The sequence below is a fragment of the Gorilla gorilla genome, chromosome X (genome assembly GCF_029281585.2).
Source record: "Gorilla gorilla gorilla isolate KB3781 chromosome X, NHGRI_mGorGor1-v2.1_pri, whole genome shotgun sequence".
In the NCBI taxonomy this organism is placed as follows: Eukaryota; Metazoa; Chordata; class Mammalia; order Primates; family Hominidae; genus Gorilla; species Gorilla gorilla.
In genome coordinates, this window is record NC_073247.2 from 13,160,629 (window position 1) to 13,182,438 (window position 21,810).

At 43.3% G+C, this 21,810-nt stretch overlaps 1 pseudogene; it reads left to right on the plus strand.

Annotated features, from left to right (window-relative positions):
• The first annotated feature begins 763 nt into the window (after positions 1-763).
• The window catches only part of LOC115933102 (zinc finger protein 839-like), a 59,462-nt pseudogene continuing 38,415 nt past the window's right edge, over positions 764-21,810 (plus strand).

The following is a 21,810-nucleotide window of genomic DNA, read 5'->3' on the forward strand; positions in this document are numbered from 1 at the left end:
CTGAAGTCATCCCGAAGACCCGGCAGCCCCTCTTGGGGATCCGCCCTCATTCCAAATTCTCTCAGGTCCCAAACAAGCACCCGCAGGAGTACTGAACTTTTTGGGGGGTGGGCAGAGGGGATCTGTATGCAGATTGCCAGCTGAGCAATCCTATTTTCTATGACTTAAAGCCAATCACAGGCTGGGCGTGGTGGCTTATACCTGTAGTCCCAGCACTTTGGGAGAACGAGGCAGGCGGATCACTTGTGCTCAGGAGTTCCAGACCAGCCTGGCCAACGTGGTGAAACCCTGTCTCTACCGAGAAAATACAAAAATTAGCCGGGCTAATCCGAGCCCCTCTCTTCCCCAAACGCCAATTTCACTTTTTAGTTTTGAACTTCACTTCTGCTGAGCTACGCGCTCCCTGTCCCCGGGCCCCCTCGCCTCCCCATCTTCCGGGCTTGGGTGCAGCGACGCGGGTGGCCCGCCAGTGCGTCCCCGAGGAGAAGTCAGCCTGGGTCCCACCCCAGGGGTGCCCCGGGCGCGGAGGGGGCGTGGGCACCTCCCCAGCGCCGCACGCCCGGGTCTCCGGCTCCTGGGCTGGGTCGGGGCGGGGGCGGAGCGCGCGCGAAGGCGACGCCCCCAGCCCCGCGGCCGGGTTAGGGCGGGGAGAGGCGCGGTCACGCCCAGGCGGCTTCCGCCCGCCCCAACAGCGCGCACGCGGCTACCGAGCTGGAGGAGGCGGCGGGCGCGAGACCGGGAATGCGCAGGGCCCCCGCCTCGCCCCCCCAGCCCGGGCCGCGGCCCCCGCCTTCCCCGCAGCCGTCCCGCACTCGGTGCCCGCCCCCCGAGGCCGGCGGCCGCTCCCACTCGGGGCCGTTGCTGCTTGTGCCGTGAGCGCCGCCCAGCCATTGTCCCCGTCGCTCCGTCAGCCGCGCCGGACCGCGCACCAGGAGGCGAGAGCGCGCATGGGGAGCCTCTGTTGATGCCGCCGCCGCGCCGCCCTCCGAGGCTGCGTCCCGGGAGGCCCGGCTCCCCGAGCCCTCCGGCCTGGCCCGGTGCCCCGGACCTGAGTGCGTCCCCATGGAGGCGCCCGGGCTGGCCCAGGCGGCCGCGGCGGAGAGCGACTCCCGCAAGGTGGCGGAGGAGACCCCCGACGGGGCGCCCGCGCTCTGCCCCAGCCCTGAGGCGCTGTCGCCGGAGCCGCCTGCGTACAGCCTGCAGGACTTTGACACGCTGGCCACCGTGGGTGAGTGAGTGCGAGCGGGGACTGGGCCCACAGGGGCGCGCGGCGTGGCCGGGACGTTGTAGTAGGACAAAGGGCCCTGGGTGCCGACCTCCTGGGGAGGGCCCTGACCCGCTACTTCGGCTCGGAGTCCCCGTGCGGGGCTGCACCTGCGCCCCGGGTCTTCCCGGGTGGAGCGCACCCCCCAGTCCCCCAGCCCAGGCAAGTACCCCCGACCGGCCGGGTGCCTAACCTGAAATGCCGACGGCTCCTCTCGGAGACCACCCTCCACCCCCAGCACAGACAGCACTCGGGGGCCTGGGCCGTCCGACGTCACAAAACCTCCTGCGGGTCACCTCGCCTGGGGGACCTCGTGCTCCCTCCCTGGCAGCGGCCCCAGGGACACTGGCGCGGGGTGCGAAGACCCCTGCAGGCCTCCCCTAGGCCAGCCTCCCCGTGTGCCCAGCGGCAGGGAATGTACAGATTTCTCCAGGGGCTGCAGGAGCAGCTGGGCTGTGGGGGACAGGTGTCCCGTGGCGCTGTGGGGACGAGGACGGCAGCGCTGGGGACGGATCCTAACATGTCCTGACCCCTCCTGTGCTCTTCGTCTTGTGCCTCTGAAATGGGTAATTCTTGTATCGGACGCTTTATCCGTTTCCTTTGTCCTCTGTCTTTGCACTTAACCCCGAATGGGCAGCTTGACAGAGAGGTTTCGAGTTCTCGGTGCGCTTGCATCCGGACACGCGCTGCTTTATGGAGCAGCCCTGAGTGGGTCAGAATATCCCAGCTGAACGTGGGCGCTGGATTTAAACAGTTGTCATCGGCCCGCCTGTGCCTCTTAGGGACTCCGTATGGCTAAGTGGGGTGTTGGCTGTCAAGAAAATAAATGGGAGAGTAGAGGGGGCTGTCCTGGGTGTGTTGGTGAGGCGTCGGCTCTCAGGCCCTCTAACTCCTGTTTGTCCTCATTTTGGAAAGGAGGAAGCTGGGCTGGGAAGCCCAAGGGCTCGAGGCCATAGCTTATGGCTTAGGAAGACCAGCGGGCATAGCCAAGGGGCCTTTAGAACCGCTGAGGAAGAGGGGACTTAGCTTCCTTCAGTGACCTCTTTGCCACTTAGACCTTGAAGAAGGGCCCACGAGGAAAGCCTGAATTTGGAAGGACAGAGTGGGAGGAGCCCCTCAAAAATGCAGTAGATAATTAATGTAGTTAATTATTGATATTAATCTAACAAAATAAGAAAATTTCATTGATAATGATTTCAGATTCCATATGGCAATCTAAAATTTCTTTAAAAAACTGCCATTCGTTGGGTTTTGGTGTAGTATCAAACGCTCTTCATTTTCTTCTTTGCTGCCTACTCTTGAATTGATTGAGTTAAAATCTATTTCTATACTCCCCCTCTCCTTATATGAAAGTTACATGCTGTATTTTATTTCACTCTTTTCCCTTAAAAACGTGAGTGTGCATTATTAAAGGGCTAGAGTTAAGTGATACTTTAGTGACACATCTCTATGGCTCTCAGTTAAAGGGCTTCTGTTTGACAATCCCTACTATCTGTTCCTGGATTTAAATACTTTATATAATGAATAATGGAAGCGCACCATTAAAAAAGCTATACTGTGCTTTGTTTGTTAATTTCCAAGTTAATCCAATAGTTTAATTTTTTGGTATCATCATAATCAATATGAAAGCCTAAAAATCTAGCTATAAGGTCTTTTCTAGAGAGATTTCAACACTACTCTTAGATTGTTTATTTTTTTAGATGAAATATAATATACTTTTAGAGAGCTCAACAATAGTATGTTTTACTATTTGTGGTTCATTGCAAACAGGCCACCTGCCATAGCCCCTCCCTGTCCACACCCTATGTAAGACGACTTTGTCACTCCTCCCGTTAACAAGTGAAGTGCATTAGCCCTCCCCGTGAATCTGCATTGTCTTTTCTTTAGTCAACAGCATGCAGTGGAAGGGATAGCATGATAGTTTTAAACCTGGGCTTCACAAGGTCTTTCATGTTTCAGCTCTTTGGACCTCGGCCCAAGTCCCACATATACAAATCAGAGCCAAACTACTGGAGTTCATTCAAATCACTAGGAGATGAAATGAGTTGTCACCTTGTCTGAGTCTGTCCTAGACCCTCCAGCCCCCAGCCAACCTGTGAACTGACCACAGATACATGAGGGAGCCCAGGCAAGAAAAGAAGAGCCACCCAGCTGAGCCCAGTCCAAATTACAAAACCAGAGACACTCTTGTGCTAAACAATGAGTAGTTGTTTTTTTTAGCCACTAAGTTTCGGGGCAGTGTGTCACGTCCTCATGCTTGCTTGCTTTCATCATTGTGGCCTGAATTTTAAAAATTCATAAATGTGAAATAATCCCCATATCTCTTCCATTTAAATAACAAAAGATACACATGCAGAAAATCACACTTGTCTGTATTAGAAATTGCAATGCATTTCTCCATAATGAAGTATTATCCTAGAAAGTTGACAAAGCCCTCATCCATCCCATCTCAATTACAAATTTGTCCCCTTTCCTTCAAATAAATTGTTTTGGACCATAAAAATGGAAACTGCATTCTGCAAATGTATTTTGAATCATACTATGTTCATAGCCAGTTTTTGAGAGTCTAGCTGAGAAATTTTGTGACGTTGCAAATCAATATCAAAAAAGGTCCAGAAATAACAAATTCTATGACTCTGAATTATGAAAGATGATCCGATTATTACTATAAGTTGAAAAACAGATGGAAAAGAAATGTAAAAGACCCCAAAGTGATACATCATTGGTTTCATAGGAAAAAAAAAAAAAAATATATATATATATATATATATATATTCTCAGTGTTTTGGTGTTTCAATTTTTTTGGTTGGGTTTGGGGTTTTTTTGTTTTGTTCGTTTGTTTGTTTGTTTAGATAGAGTCTTGTTCTGTTGCCCAGGCTGGAGTGCAGTAGTGTGATCTCAGTTCACTGCAATCTCTGCCTCCTGGGTTCAAATGATTCTCCTGCCTCAGCCTCCCGAGTAGCTAGGATTACAGGTGTCTGCCACCACCTCCAGCTAATTTTTGTATTTTTAGTAGAGATGGGGTTTTACCATGTTGGCCAGGCTGGTCTTGAACTTCTGACCTCAAATGATCCTTCAACCTTGGCCTCCCAAAATGCTGGGATTACAGGCAAGAGCCACATTGTATGGATTTCAAATTTCCAGAAATTTACAATGTAGAACATTTGTTATCTATGTAACCACCTCTGATTTTTTTTTTCCCTGCTTACAGCATGTTTTTAAACAAAATGTACCTTACATCATTAATTTCAATGTATTTAAAGAGCTTAATGAAGTGGCATGTGAACACCACATTTCAAATCTGAACTTGGGCTGACAGGGTCTGGACTCACTCAATTTCATAATTTCCACTTCCTAAGAAATTGTCCTGTCCCCACTCTTTCTATAAGCACTTGCACACACAATTCCAGCAGCCGCATTAAAATATTACAACCTCATGTTTCCTTCAGAAAAGAGAATTGGCTTTAGTTTTGATGTCTTTTAAAACACCATCGTTTTGGCTGTTCTGTAAGTCTATTTATCATTTAAGCAATGAAATTTCCATCTCAGGAAAAGAAAGTGTCTATATTTTTTTCTGTCTCTCTGACTCATAGTTTCTCATGCTGAACTCTTTATGAACCAGAAAAGGGGACGCATGGCCAGTGTCTTTCCATGAAACATTCTCTGCTGATAGATGTTATTGCCAAGGCAGCTTTCAGAAGGCTAGGACTCATTGTCAATGCCAAGTGTGCAGTCATCCATCATTTGGAACCATTTCTACCTTGCTAGCGCACCCGCTTCTCTTCGGGGAAGTTCTATTGTTGGTAGAATGAGAAAACCCTCTTTGTTCTCCTGAAAAACTGGGATGTTTTTCAGAAAGGCCCAGGCGGGCGGGGCATGGTGGCTCATGCCTGGTATCCCAGCACTTTGGGAGGCTGAGGCAGGAGGATCACTTGAGCCCAGAAGTTCAAGAGCAGCCTGGGTAACATAGCAAGACTCTATCTCTACAAAAAAAAAAAAAAAAAAAAAAAAATTAAATTAGCCGGGTGTGGTGGTGCATGCCTGTGGTCACAGCTACTTGAGAGGCTAAGGCAGAAGGATCAATTCAGCCCAGAAGGTTGAGGCTGCAGTGAGCCATACTCATGCCACTGCATTCAAGCCTGGGTGACAAAGAGAGGACCTGTCTCAAAAAAAAAAAAAAAAAAATTGCTCAGGTGCATTGATGTTTAATAATGGAAGAAAAAGATTAACTCTTTTTTTTGTTTGTTTTGTTTTGAGACGGAGTCTCGCTCTGTCGCCCAGGCTGGAGTGCAGTGGGGCGATCTCGGCTCACTGCAAGCTCCGCCTCCCGGGTTCACGCCATTCTCCCGCCTCAGCCTCCGGAGTAGCTGGGACTACAGGCGCCTGCCACCATGCCCGGCTAATTTTTTGTATTTTTAGTAGAGATGGGGTTTCACCATGTTAGCCAGGATGATCTCCATCTCCTGACGTCGTGATCCACCCACCTCGGCCTCCCAAAGTGCTGGGATTACAGGCGTGAGCCACTGCGCCCGGCCATTGACTCTTAAAAGATTAAGCATATGTGGATTTTAAGTTTGCTGTGAGAAATAATTTACAACGTTAGACTTTCTCCCTTTAACAATAAATCATGTGTTAACTGCTCAAATTATGGTTTTTGACTTCTTTTCATGTCAAGATTAAACACCAGTGAATGAATACATTTGTTTCTCATAGCAAATAGTTGGAGTCTAATTATTGCCATATATTGTTATATGTCTGGTAAAGTATTCTGAGGGACAAACAGAAGAATCAGGTAATCAAAAGGCGAAATGATGTGTTAATTTTTTTAATACATGGCTCTGGAATGAGGGAAAACAGAACTTTAAAATGAAGAAGGATTCCTCCCTGAAGGAACTCTGGATCTAACTTCTTCCAGGCAGGGCACGGTGACTCACGCCTGTAATCCCAGCACTGGGAGGCTGAGGTTGGAGAAGCACTTAAGCCTGGGAGTTTGAGACCAGTCTGGACAACATAGAAAGACCCCACCTCTACAAAAAATAAAATAAAATAAAATAAGATAAGATAAAATAAAATAAAATAAATTAGCCAGGCATGGTAGCACAGTCTGCAGGCCCAGCTACTCAGGAGGCTAAGGCAGGAGGATCATTTGAGCCCAGGAGGTGGAGGCTGCAGTGAGCTGTGATTGCCCTGCTGCTCTCCAGCCTGAGCAACAGAGCAAGACCCTGTCTAAAAAAACACAAAAAAACTTCTCCCTCATAAGGGGCACATCTTTAAAGGTCAATATAGTGCAAGTATTTAACAAGTTGTTCTCAAGAAGTAGGAAAATGAGAAAATATCAAGGCCTTCTATTCATGCACTCTATCTAAATTTCTTTGAATGTCTTTTAAATTCAAAGAGAAAAATTATTGATCTATGAGTATACACTCATTCTATTTGGCAAAACAACCAAAATATTGTTGGAGATAATATTGTATTGCCTAGTTATGCTTCTCACCCAGTTATTTATGTACTACAGATATACAGTTGCTCAAATTTGTGGAATGAGAAAGCAAGCCAGGTGTACAGGCTAAAAAATGAAAATTTAATCATCAATTAAACATTCATAATTGGCTTTTTTCACTTAGTGACTTTTGATACTTTATAGATACAGCTTAATTTTGTCTTGTGTTGACTTCTTGTGCTATTTTCTCTGTAGAAAGTTTATGTGATCCTTGAACCTGAGTTATTATTTATTTATAAGTATATAACTTTATCTTCCCCAGGAGATCACCAATTCCAAAGGGCATTCATGTTATTTTCATAATAAAGAAAAAATAAAAATATTCTTAAAACTTTTGAATTTTTAGGGGGCCAGAAAAAAATTATACTACGCAGCTTAGACCTATGATCAACATATTTGTACATAAAAAAAGCAAGTCATTAATTCAGAATAATTCAAGCAAATTCAATACATAAAATACTCTTGGGCAATGAAAATAAAGAATGCTTTATTTATCCCCCAAATAAAAACCAACGACAAACACAAAGGCATCTGATTCTCCAGCATATTTTTATTGAAGGATTGAGTAAAGAAAATGAAGTGTCTTCATTTGCCATTTGGTAGTATGAGATGAAAAAAAGAATGCAGAAATATATTTGTTTAAACTTCCTTTTTTTGAGACAGGGTCTTGCTCTATCGCTCTGTCTGGGGGGCAGTGGTACGATCATGGCTCACTTCAGCCTCAACCTCCTGGACTCAAGCAATCCTCCCATCTCAGCCTCCATGTAGTTGTAGCTGAGACTACAGGTGTGCACCACCACATGCAGCTAATTTTTTAAATGTTTTTTGTAGAGACAGGATCTCCCTATATTGCCCAGGCTGCTCTCGAGCTCCTGGGCTCAAGTCATCCTGCTGCTTCAGCCTCCCAGAGTGCTGGGATTAAGGGTGTGAGCCACTGCACCTGGCCCCAAAACTTTCATTTTAAAGACCTGTGTTTTCTGCACATAGAGCCGCAGAAACTATTAGTACTGGGGAGTACCAAGCATGATATTTAAGGGCAACACTGACTATTCTAAAATGCACGTGTTTTATTTAAGTCTGTGAAAGTACACAGATAAAGAATCTTACTCTTTCAAAGTAATCTCCTTAGAGCTATCCGTATACTCATAGGTGCTCTTCTTGATCGAACACAATTGTGACTTCTGGAAACACTTTCAGAACCTAGAGTGTGTTCTTTCATGCCTGAGCTTCTTTCCACGAGACTGTTGCTTCACTAAATGCATTACTGAACATCTCCACAGATACAAATCGTCACCCTTTCCAAACTGATTTGGATTTTGGCAACATTTTGAGTGAGTTTTGTTTGTTTGTTTGGTTTGGTTTTTTAGGTACGGGGTCTCACACTGTCACCCAGGCTGGAGTGCAGCAGTGCAATCTTAGCTCACTGCAGCCCTGGACTCCCAGGCTCAAGGGATCCTCCCACCTCAGCCTCCTGAGTAGCTGGGACTACAGGCACACACCACCATATCTGGCTAATTTTAAAAAATTTTTTTGTAGAGATAGGATCTCACTATGTGGCCCAGGCTGGTCTTGAGCTCCTGGCCTAAAGCCATCCTCCTGCCTCAGCCTCCCAAAGTGCTGGGAGTACAGGCATGAGTCACCATGCCTGGACATGAGTGGCTGTTATACAAGATACAGTAAGTAAGATTTACGATGCTGTTAGGGAATTGAAAAATGATTTTCAAAAGATAATTTTTAACCAATGGATCAGAAAGAATAAGAAAATGAAGCTTTGACATTGTCCTTTTATATTCTTCCTCATAGCAACAGAAACTTCAGTTGACTATTTTCAAACTCCATCTGCATACTCTAAAAAGATATTCTCAAAAGGCAATGGAAAGGGTCAGTTGAATGACTTATATTTACACTTCACTAATCGATTGTTTGAGAAGACACTTGGCTAGGGCCAGCCAGGAAAGAAGAAATAGAGAAGACACTTAACCAGTTAACCCAATTGACAGGTGGCTTTGGGATGGTATACGGAGAGCCTTCTGTGTTTTAGAAAATTTGAGTTGTTCCAAGAACAGAATAACGGCTGATCTCTCAAATGATAAATGCGGATCCCCTGGCTAGTGGCAGAGGAGTGATTTGCCCATTAAATTGCTGAGGGCTATTGTTTGATTTAATACTGGCCAGGCAGAAAGAGGAAGTTTTCCTTGGAGTGGAGCAGGTCACCCCGTCTAAGGCTTGAAATCATTGGCTGTTGTTGCTGGTCAAAAAGCATAGGCCAAGCTGGGCAGTGGCTCACGCCTATAATCTCAGTAGTTTGGGAGGCTGAGGCAGGTGGATCACCTGAAGTCAGGAGTTTGAGACCAGTCTGGTCAACATGGTGAAACCCCATCTCTACTAAAAATACAAAACTAGCCAGGTATGGTGGCTCATGCCTGTAGTCCCAGCTATTCTGGAGACTGAGGCAGGAGGATTGCTTGAACCCAGGAGGTAGAGGTTGCAGTGAGCCGAGATCGTGCCACTGCACTCCAGCCTGGGCAACAGAATGAGACTTCATATCCAACAAAAATAATAATAATAAAATAAAATAAATAAAATAAATCTATAAGAATAAAAAAATTGAAAAAGAAAATGTGGTATATCTACACAGTGGACTACTATTCAGCCATAAAAATAAATGAAACCATGACTTTTGCAATAACATGGATGGAACTGAAGGCTATTATCTTAAGTAAAATAACTTAGAAAGTGAAATGCCAGACGTGCTCATTTGTAAGTGGGAGCTAAAGAATGCACACTCATGGATATAGAGAGTGGAAAAACAGACATTGGAGACTCCAAAGGGTGGGAGAGTGGGAGGGGGTGAGGGATGAGAATTTCTGTCATGAGTACAATGTGCATTATTCAGGTGATGGATACATTGAAAGCCCAGAAGGCAGTAGGTAATATATCTATAACAAAATTGCACCTGTACCTCTTAAACTTATACAAATTATTAAAAAGCATAATGATATATCTCTTGACCACTTAAGGAAGCGGAAATGTTAAAAAGTATCTGTATGAGTTATAAATTGCTTTGTCATAACATCCACAAACTTGAACACACCCACTTATTGAGAGACTGAATAAACAGTGGCCAGACTATCTATAAAACAATGCTTAACCTCAATAATAATGAGAAAAATGCAAATTTTTTAAAAAATTGCTTGCCAACAGATGGCAAAAATTAATAGTCTGGCTGCACCAAGTATTGGTATGAATAGAAAGCAGTCAAGTTCTCATATACATTTTTTTGGTGAGAATAAAATAGTCCCGCAACCACCTTGGAATCAGTGAGAATTTTCTAGTAAACTCGAACATGCTCATTCTCTAGGGCCTTGCAATTAAAAAAAAAAAAATGCCAAAGCCCATGAGCAAATATTCATACCCACAATGTCCATGACCAGAGAATACTGAAAACAACCTATGCACTCATCAACATTGGACTCGATGAATAAAATAGGGTAGATTCACACAATAAAACTGCAGTGAATATGAATAACCTCCGTGTACATGTATCGACATGAATGCATTTCAAAATCATAATAGTGAGAGAACCAAGTCAGACAAAACTATATGCCCTATGATACCATTTACATGAAGTTCAAAAACAGGCAAAACTAAACAATGTATTGTTGAGGGATATTTACATAGACAATAAAACAATACAAAAGATAGAATGACTGGACATCTCATTATTGGGTTGGCGTTTTTTGTTTTGTTTTTCAACCTGGGTAATGGATATTAATTTTATAAAGTATTCTTTAAACTCAATCCATTATATGTTTTATGCATGCTTCCCTATGTGTATGTACAAAGATAGACAAGGGGTGGGGGAGAGAGAGAGAGAGAAAGGCGTGGAGGGAGCAAGGAGGGGAGGGAGGGAGGAAGGAATGAAAAGGAGAGAGTGCAATAAGCAAAATCATGAAGGAGAGAGTATTGGAAATACCAAAGAAATAAATAACACGTAAAAAATAAAGAAAACGCGTGACTCCATTTCACAGGTCCTTTTATTTCTATGGGCTTTCTGGGTATTGCATGCAAATCTCCATGGTCTGCAAGCAATCACACATCACATGTGTGCTTTACACACATCACCATTCAGCCATTGCTGACTTTTCATTTGTCTGTCTGCCTGCTGTGTTCTTTAGTTTCGAAATCTCGTAATGGAAGACTCTATTCAATTTTGCATCCTCGGCACCTCGCATGGTGCCTGGCAAACAGAAGAATAAATATAATTAAATTTAAAAATGCATAAAAACTTTAAAAATGGACCAAAATAATGGGAGGAAATGTTGCCTTATTTTTAAACTCTAAATTAGTCCATGGGGAGTGTCCCACCCCACACCACCCACCGCACTCCCCACACACACTTATAATAGCCTCTCTTCAAGACACAATCTTAATTTATACATAACCAAACTAAAAGAAAACACAACTCTGAAAACGTGAAAAAACTATGCCCCCTCTTCTAGGTCTTATTATGTTCTTTTCAATGTTCAAACACAAATTGATTTGGCAACCCACGTTTTCTTAAAATTCCTAAGGGCGTTTATTTAACCGAACCACAATAGCATGCCACTTGCATATATTTGTATATTTGGATTCAGATAATGTTTTCCATTTACTTTTAAATGATCCCATATAATGTGCATTATTCAACTGTACCCCCACTGAATATAAATAATTTAATGTTCACATTTCTAATGCTTGCCAGCGGAAGCAATTTTTTCCCTCAAAATGTGTAAGACAGAGTAGGTTCTCATGCTTAATGCAAACAAAAATGGCCTGAAACTATTTATTTTTCATTTTAGAAATATTATTTCAACATAGACAGAACATAAACTCAGTACTTAACAGAAAATTAATATAATTTTAATGTCCTGTTATGATGATTTCTATTCTCCATTGCTTTTGCACTTACGAAGAGTTTGGAATAGACTTTCCATAAAATGTAAGTTCTCAATTTGATCCTAAAAACTATTCAAAGAATCGACCAGCATTATATAATAGCACAGATGTGACAGTCCAATTTTTTAAAGTTACAAAAAGAGACCAGAAATCACTGAAAAGAGGCAAAAATAATACTATTTTAGTTTTAAATTGCTGATTTTTCTTTTCCTTTTTTGATTTAGACAAAGTTTCCCATTCCATAAATAGTTGATTTTTACTACAATTCAGGAAGAAAGCTAGTTCCAAAATTCCTGATCCTTAAAATAGCTATATTTTATGCTTAAACATTAACATACATTACTAAAAGTTACAAAGAGCTGGTTAACATATGAAATTCACAAATATAACCTTTCTGATTTTCTTCTTCTTTACCAAGAAATCCTCTTATGTCACCAAGTCAGCCCCATTGCTAAATGGAAACAGTGTAAGTATTTTTACATCTTCACCCACTATTCCTAGCTGACTCAAGACCTTGTTACTAAAATGCTTATTTAAGAGAAATATTTCTGGTTAGAAATGGTGTAATAAAGTCCATCTTGAACTCTCCTCTACTTGGAAATCATTTCAAAAAACACAATAAAGGTGAAAAACAGAAACACTGCCTTCCTCTTTATGAGAATAAGAGATAGAAGATATTCAGAATCACAAGCAGTAGAAGCCACACAAGGCTGTGGAAAGAGACAGAGAAAATAACCCTGGCTGCAAATTCTAATATCCAGGAAAAATCAGTTCTCCATGGAAGGAGAAACCAGAAGTCCAAGACAAATATTTCTTGTTGGCAATAATGAGGAAAGTGTGCTATAGACTCATGGTAAGAGCTCCTCTGCAACCAGTCTAAATTCAACATTTAGAGAAAATGGTGTTGAATGAGAAATCACAGAGACAGCCATATTTGTAGGAAGCACCTCATGACTGAGGCAAACCAAGGATGAAACACGAATGCAGGGTGCAGCTGCCTAGCTTTTTGGGCAAAACAAAAAGGTTAAAGATAGTACTGGGAATCCTATTCAGTGGAAGGAAGGAAGGAAGGAAAGAAAGAAAGGAGAGAGGAAGGGACGGAGGCAGGGAGGGAGGGAAGGAAAGGCATATATTGGAATGAAGTAAAATAGTTTTTATTCATAATGACATGATCTTGCATGTAGAAAATTCTCTAGCATCTGCAGAAAAGCTACCAGAATAATAAATGGATTTAGAAGGTCACAGAATACATGGCTTATTTTAAAAATTAAATTAGGCTGGGCTCGATGGCTCAAGCCTGTAATTCCAGCACTTTGGGAGGCCAAGGTGGGCAGATAATGAGGTCAGGAGATCAAGACCATCCTGGCTAACACGGTGAAACCCCATCTCTACTGAAAATACAAAATAATTAGCCGGGCATGGTGGTGGGCACCTGCAGTCCCAGCTACTCAGGATGCTGAGGCAGGAGAATGGCGTGAACCCGGGAAGCAGAGCTTGCAGTGAGCCGAGATTGCGCCACTGCACTCCAGCCTGGGCAACAGAGCAAGACTCCATCTCAAAAAAAAAAAAAAAAAATTAAATTATACCAGTAACAAAAAGTTGGAAAACAAATTATTTTAAATGTCATTTACAATAGCAAGTAGTACTGAGAGACAGATTTAGCAAATTTATGCAACACCTGAACACTGAAAGTTTTTAAATATATATGTTGATGAGAGAAATTTATGAAGACCAATACACAGAGAGATATATCATTTCTATTATTTGAAAGTATTGGCATTGTTAAGCTGATAATTTCCTCTTACTTGATCTACTGATTCAATGAAATGCCAATCAATGTTTCATTAGGATTTTTTTTATATTGACAAGCTAACTCCAAAATTTACCTGCAAATGCCAAGGACCTAGAATAGCAAAGTAATTTAGATAAAGAACAACAAAATTAGAGCACATATGCTTCTTAAGTTCAAGATTTACTAGAAGGCAACAGTATCAATGTCATGTGTCACAGGCAGTAGGACAGACAGGGAAAACAATGATATAAGATAGAACCACACATCCATGGTCAATTGACTCAATGTGGAAATAATAAGCTTTTCAAGAAATGGTGTAAGAATAACTGAGTATTCTTTTAGGAATTTAAAAAAAACCCTTTTTTCACTATTTAGAAGGTTTTATCAAAATGTATCATAGACGTAAATGAAAAAGCTGAACTATTAAGCATCTAGGTGAAAACACATGAACAACTCTTCTTGAACTTGGTATAGAAAAGATTTTTCAGGGCTGGGCATGGTGGCTCATGCTTGTAATCCCAGCAATCTGGGAGGCCGAGGCAGGCAGATTACTTGAGGTCAGGAGTTTGAGAACAGCCTGGCCAACAATGATGAAACCCCATCTCTACAAAAAAATGCAAAAAAAAAAAAAAAATTAGCCTGGCCTGGTGGCATGCACCTGTAATCCCAGCTCCTTGGGAGGCTGAGGCAGGAGAATTGCTTGAACCCAGGAGGTGGAGGTTGCAAAAAAAAAAAAAAAAAAGAAAAGAAAAGAAAAGGTTGTTTAGATAGGACACAAAAAGCATGAATCATAATATTTTTAAAAATGGATGAAGTGGACTTTATCAAAATTCAAAATTATCTTTAAACAACATCATTAATAAAAGAAAAGATAAGCTGCATACTGGGAAAAAACATTACATAAAATATATATTCAGAATATATAAACAACTCAATTACAAAAGACAAGCAACTCAACAGACTACTGACAAAATATATGAACAAATACTTCACAGAAAAATAATACACACACACTCACACACACGGAGCCAATATGTATATAAACAAAAATACCATCATTATTAGTGATCAGAGCACTGCAAATTAAAGACACAATGAGATATCCCTACATGACCACGAGCATAAATAACATTTTCAAGCTTGACAATAACAAGCACTAAATATAAAGCAACTACAACCCTCCTACATTCTCAGGTGCAAAGTGAAACGACAACTTTTGAAAAACAGTGCAGCATATGAACCTAAACATGTAACCAAGAAAAAAAAAAATAGAAATAGCCTATAGACAAAGACGTGTCCACTGACACCATGCATTTTTATTCATAATAGCTCAGACAGGTAAATACCTCCATTGTAAAAATAAATAAATAAATAAGCTATTCCACTGGGATTATGAAATTTTTTAAAAATTTGCACAGTCTCATTATCCCTGTGCATTTGATTTTCTCCTCTGGGAGCCTGCAGCATTTACCTTGGAAGTGCCCCAAGCAGGTGACTAAGCCAGTTTCACTCACCTTTGGTTGACCTCACCTGGAAATGAAGGGGAAATTGTATTTTTCTCACATTCTAAGCACACCTGGTTGACCTATGATGCAATAATAATTACATAGTTGGGTTCTCTGCACCAGATAGCTCCTTCCATTGCAAAAACATTGCCATTCATGCATTTTCACCCCTCAGCTAGACCTCACATGAAGGTCTAAGAAAGAACAGTAGATTGTGTCAAAAATCATTGATTTCTGAGTTGTTGGTTTTTTTTTTTTAAATGCTAGTGTTTGGTGCCATCTAGTGGGTTCAATTTACTATTTAAGCCACACAAAAAAATCACCATAACAGAGGGAAGAGAGAGGATCCTTTTAAAATAAATGAAATCAAGAATTGCTTTTCAAAAATAAGTGTGGGCCGGGCGTGGTGGCTCATGCCTGTAATCTTAGCACTTTGGGAGGCCGAGGCGGGTGGGTCCCTTCAGGTCAGGAGTTCAAGAACAGCCTGGCCAACATGGTAAAACCCCGTATCTACTGAAAATACAAAAATTAGCCGGGATGTTGGCGGGCGCCTGTAGTCCCAGCTACTCAGGAGGCTGAGGCACGAGAATCGCTTGAACCCGGGAGGCGGAGGTTGGAGGGAGCCGAGATCACGCCACTGCACCCCAGCCTGGATGAGAGAGCGACACTCTGTCTCAAAAAATAAAAAACAAAAAACAAACAAAACAAAAAGTGTGGACTAGGGCTCAAAATTCTGATGCCTTTTTTTTTTTAATAATTAACTTTTGCTTGATGAATATGGGGGTGATATTCTTTTTTGAGGGTGATAAAAATGTTCAGGGAGATGGAGATGATGGTTGTACAATATTATGCATGCTGTGTACTAAATGCCACCGAATTCTATGCTTTGAAATAGTTAAATATATGTTAGAATAATAACATTCTAAGAAAACATGAATTTAAAGTGGGAGGCATGGTAGATAACATGACTGCCCACACATAATCTTTAAATCTGCCCAATATAGTCCAACATTGTTTCTTCAGATGGCTATACTTTATTTTACCTTGTATTTTATCTACTATGTCACTTTTTCCCCCACTTTCTCACCTCAGCTATTCAAACAGCCCCCTGCCCAGCCTTCTAGCACTCAATCCTGTCTCCCGGGATAAACGGCATCCCTCCTAAGCCATCCAAGACATGGTGTCACTGCACTTCTGAATGTTCCTGGATTTTCCCCAACTTTTCCCAATGGAAAAGCCCTGTAAGGGTCTCTATGGAAGTTTAGTAGGGTTAGGGGCTAGCACCAGCTGTCCCCACTGTTGTAAACCCTCTCATCCCTCTGGGTGGCAATTGGGGGGTGGGTGATGGTCTGTGGACCAGCTGTGGGGAGCTACCCCTGGAGTGCAGAACCTACGGATGCAGAGAAGAGGTACCTCCTTCTTGTACAGAACGGGTGTGCAGGGATGCCTGAAATGGGGAGAGGGCAGAGTGCCGGGAAGGAAACCCAGCACTCTTATGGGTTACACCGTAGGGATGGCAGGGAAGGAGGTGGGAAAGATGATTTCAGCAGGGGACAGGAGTTAGTGGGGGAGGCTTGCACCCTTCCACGATTCTGAGAGTGCACTCACACAGGCACATGCACTCACTCCCATGCACACACTCCCACTCATTCATGTACACACACTTGCATTCTCATGCCCTTTACACTTGCCCTTGCACACTAGCACACTCAGGTCCACACCCAATACACATACACAGTCATATACTGAAAAACACAGCCACACTCACACTCGTGCATCACAACCCTACACTTACACCATCACACGCACACTCATACACTTACATGTATGCACCCACATACACATGCATACTTTCACATGCTGTCATTCATAAACACTGACACAGCCACACAATGTCACAGTACACACACACTGTCACACTACACACACACTTTTACATGCTCTCACACTCATACCCACTGGCACACACTCATAAACACACCCACAAGCAGTCACACTCACACGCTCACCCTCCCACACACATGCACTGCACACTCACATACTGACATACTACATGCCTTCATAGTTTACACACACACTTCCATGCACATTCACTCCATACCTTTTTGCACACTCATACGCTCATTCATATTTCCATCATCACAACACTGACACACTTCTGCCTGTCCTCACACACCTACACACTTGCCACACACACACTGACAGTGTTCCATACACACTCATACATCCTGCGCATTCAGTCACTAACTTACCCTCATGACCCCCCCCCCCACACACACACACACACGCAGGCTTTCAAATGCACTCATCCACAGACACATATTCTCATATGCGTACGCACTTGCACACACACCCTCGCACGCTTGTTCACACTCCCTCACATGCAGTCACACTAGCCATCACACTCGTGCTCACACACATACACACAGCCCCTTTGCACACACACTTCCCCCACCCGCTCACCCCAAGCCCACCTGACAGGTGACACACTTTACCTGCGGGCTGGGATGGCTGGTCCTCTGCCTGGGCTTCGAGGTTCCTTGGGGGCAGCGGCTCATGCTGGTTTTCCCACTACGGTGTCTTCTGTGGCTTCAGCGTTGCCTAGTGCAGGCTGCCATTCAACAAACGCATTGTCAACAGTCAACCAAAAGAAACCCATTGGCCACCATACGCTGAGGACTAACCCTGACGCAGATGCCCTCAATAGTCTAACTGATTCCATCGCCCCAGCCTTGGGGGAGAAGCACTGCTGCCTATACACTCCATTTACAGATGAGACTGGGAGAGGTTTAGGGAGTGGCCAAGTCCCCTGCCTACACAGCTGCCTCCCAATCTGTCTTCTCACCCTCCCCCTTCTCAGGCTAAAATCACACTCGATGTTTTTATGGGATCATTTGATCTGGACATTGTCAAAGAAAAAATTGCACCAGACAAGTTAAACCTTCAAGGAAGGACTCAGTCAGGACTACTGCGATACGGAAGAGAGGAGCTTAACTTTGTTGAAACAAAAGGCTGGAGAGTTTTTAAGTGCCGGGGTGAGATGCTGAGAAGGAACTGGAGACATCAGAAAGAGGTTAGGAAATGCTGTAAAGCTATCTGCGTTGGCTCATTGGAATTTTTCAAAACTAGGAATCTGCCCTTCTACAAAAACTGAGACACAGATGTATCATCTCCTTCAATAATTGCATTTTAAAGGGATGGCTCTGAAGTCTTGAGAAAGGCATTCCTGGGTTGCAAAACTAGGAAGAGGCTAGAAGAAAATTTGGGAGAAGATTTGCCTCTCAAAGAGGTAGAGAAAGAACTCACAATTGCAAGTTTCCTAAAATAAATCCTCCGTGAAAAAAGGAGGCCTGATGGATGGAACTGGAGGTCATTATGTTAAGTGAAATAAGCCAGGCACAGAAGAAAAATACTGCGTGTTCTCACTCACATGTGGGAGCTTAAAACCTGGATCTCATGGAGACAGAGAGTAGATTGGTGGCTACCAGAGGCTGGGAAGGGAGCAGAGAAGGGAGATAAAACTAGTTTGATTAATGGATGCAAATATCTTAAGTTTTTTTGGTTTTTTGTTTTGTTTTTTTGGAGACAGGATTCTGCTCTGTTGCCAGACTGAAGTACAGTGGTGCGATCATAGCTCACAGTAACCTTGAACTCCTGGGCTCAAGCAATCCTCCTACCTCAGCCTCCCCAGTAGCTAGGACCACAGGTGCATGCCACCATGCCAGGCTGGCTTTTGTGTTTTTTTTGTAGAGACAGGGTCTCACTAGGTTGCCCAGGCAGGTCTCGAGCTCCTGAGCTCAAGAAATCCTCCCGCTTTGCAAATATACACTTCGATAAGAGAAAAAAGACATAGTGTTCAATAGATCAGCAAGTGACTGTAGTTTACAATAATCTATTGTACATTTCTTTTCTTCTTCTTTTTTTTTTTATTTTTATTTTTGAGGCAGAGTCTCGCTCAGTCACCCAGGCTGGAGTGCAGTGGCATGATCTCCACTCACTGCAGCCTTGACTTCCCAAGCTCCAGAGATCCACCCACCTTAGCCTCTTGAGTATGGGACTACAGGTACACAACACAACACCTGGCTAATTTTTGTATTTTTGTAGAGACAGGGTTTCACCATGTTGGCCAGGCTAGTCTCAAACTCCTGGACTCAAGTGATCCACCCACCTTGTAGCAGGATGAGCCGCAGACAAAACCTCTCAGACCCCGAGTTGTAGAAGGAAGGGCTTTATTCAGCTGGGAGCATCGGCAAGCTACTGCCTTAAAATCCGAGCTCCCCGAGTGCACAATTTCTGTCCCTTTTAAGGACTCACAACATTGAAGATTTCACATGAAAGGGTCGTGATTGATTTGAGCAAGCGGGGGGTACGTGACAGGGGCTGCATGCACCGGTGGTCAGAGAGAAACAGAACAGGGCAGGGAGTTTCACAATGTTCTTCTATACAATGTCTGGAATCTATGAATAACATCGGTTTCTAAGTCATGAGTTGATTTTTAACTACTGGGTGTAGGCCAGGCAGGCCCAGGCCTGGTTTCAGGCCTGGCGCCGAGCTGCCTGTCTTTGGTTTTACTTCCTTGCTGTTTTTGCTTAAAACAGGTACTGAATATAAAACAATATAAAATAATATGAGAGGGTCTTTCTCTTCCTTCAACCTCGGCCTCCCAAAGTGCTGGGATTACAGGCCTGAGCCACCGCACCCAGCTATCTTGGTGTTTTCGACCTTAATAACGACCAAGTGCATCCTCGATATGGTCTCATCCCCCTTGCTGTAAGCACGTTAAAATGCTGTTATGACGTGCATTCAAGTGATCAAATGGTGCTAACATCAATGCCTTTGCCTGCAGAATTAATTCAGGGGTTTATTTGAAACTCAATAAAAAAGGCCTAATGTGCAACATTCGGCAGACAAGAAGCCATATGCAGACACTTTCTTTTAAAATAACAGGTCATTATTTGGTTCTTTCTCATGTGAGAGTCAGATGACTCAGAGCCAACATAAATTCCAAGTGGTATGCAGAAAACCAGTGCATAGCTGGAGAGGGGAATGAAGGTTAGTATCTGCAGTAAGGCTGAGTCGATGCGAACGGCCACACGGTCATGGATTCACAATGATCTGGGTCTCCATCATCCTGCAAACCAACACCTTGCACAGCCTTCAAACACCAGCTGGGAAACCAAAAGTAGCATGTGCAGTAGCAGGAGATCTGTTCACCCTCTTATTTCCTCTCGTCTCCATGCAGCAATCTGTGAACAGAGAGAGAAGCCTTTAAGCTCTGGGGTCTGCTGCTCTGCAGAGACAATTTGCATTTCTCTCACCACCCCTGGAATTCTTACTGGGAAACCCAGGGTACCTGGGAGCTCAGGCCATCCTGTGTCCTTTGGGATGTTAGGAGGAAGCAGAATAGCCAGCTCCCAAATGGAATACTGCAAAATGCTCACTTCTCAAGGGTCTGTTTTGGGTTTTGTTTTGTTTTTTTTTTTTTTGAGACAGGGTATCTGTCACACAATCTGGAGTGCAGTGGCGTGATCCCGGCTCACTGTAACCTCCACCTCCCAGGTTCAAGGGATTCTCCCACCTCAACCTCCCAAGTAGCTGGGACTACAGGCACACACCACCACACTCAGTTAATTTTTGTATTTTCATTTTTGGGGGTTTTTTGATAGAGACAGAGTTTCACCATGTTGGCCAGGCTGGTCTCAAACGCCTGACCTCAAGTGATCCGCCCACCTCAGCCTCCCAAAGTGCTGGGATTACAGGCATGAGCCACCGCGCCCGGCCTCCTTCAAGGGTCTGAATCCAGCCAGTGAGCTTGCCCTACATCATGCCTGCTTCATCCTATGCAATGGAGAGAGGCCGAGATTTTATTTTAATGAGAAAATCTATTGAATTGCATTACATTAAACTAAAATGGAGAGACACAAACATAAAAAATGAAATAAAAATCCAGAAATTGCAATAGTAGGTAACCCTCCAAAATGTGGCAAAGCTCTGTGTATATTAAAAGTGTACTGAGGTCGGGCGTGGTGGCTCACACCTGTAATCTCAGCACTTTGGGAGGCCAAGGCAGGTGGATTGCCTGAGCTCAGGGGTTCAAGACTAGCCTGGGCAAAACAGTGAAACCCCATCTTTACTGAAGTACAAAAAATTAGCCAGGCATGGCGGCATGCACCTGTAATCTCAGCTACTCGGGAGGCTGAGACAGGAGAATTGCTTGAACCCAGGAGGCGGAGGTTGCAGTGAGCTGAGACCTCTCCATTGCACTCCAGCCTGGGCAACACAGCGAGAGTCCATCTCAAAAACAAAACAAAACAAAAAATATACTGAAACATGCAACATCCACCTTTTCATAATAGTTCCCATGGCCTACACAAGTGAGTATGAAATACTTAATATTTTGCTTGCCCTACATTCTCTTTTGCTGGAAGGGTGTTTCTGAATAAAAACTTTTTATTTTCCCGTTCTTTGCTTTTTCATTAATGCTATTTTCTTTGCCCCAAAGTTATAGAGTGGAAAAACTCCCAATCTCTTTTCCTTCTCTCTTGTATTTTCAGGTAGATGCATTCTATTACTATATTCTATCTATCCGTTCATTCCATCTGTAATCTATCATCTATTCCATATATCTATCCACCATCTATCTATCTATTCCATCTATCATCTATCTACCTACCTATTATTGTCTATCTGTCTTTCTATCATCTATTCATTATCTATCTATTCTATCTACCTATCATTAATCTGTCATCTATTCCATCTAACATCTGTCTACCTATTGTCTATCTTTCTATCATCTATCGTCTATCTACAT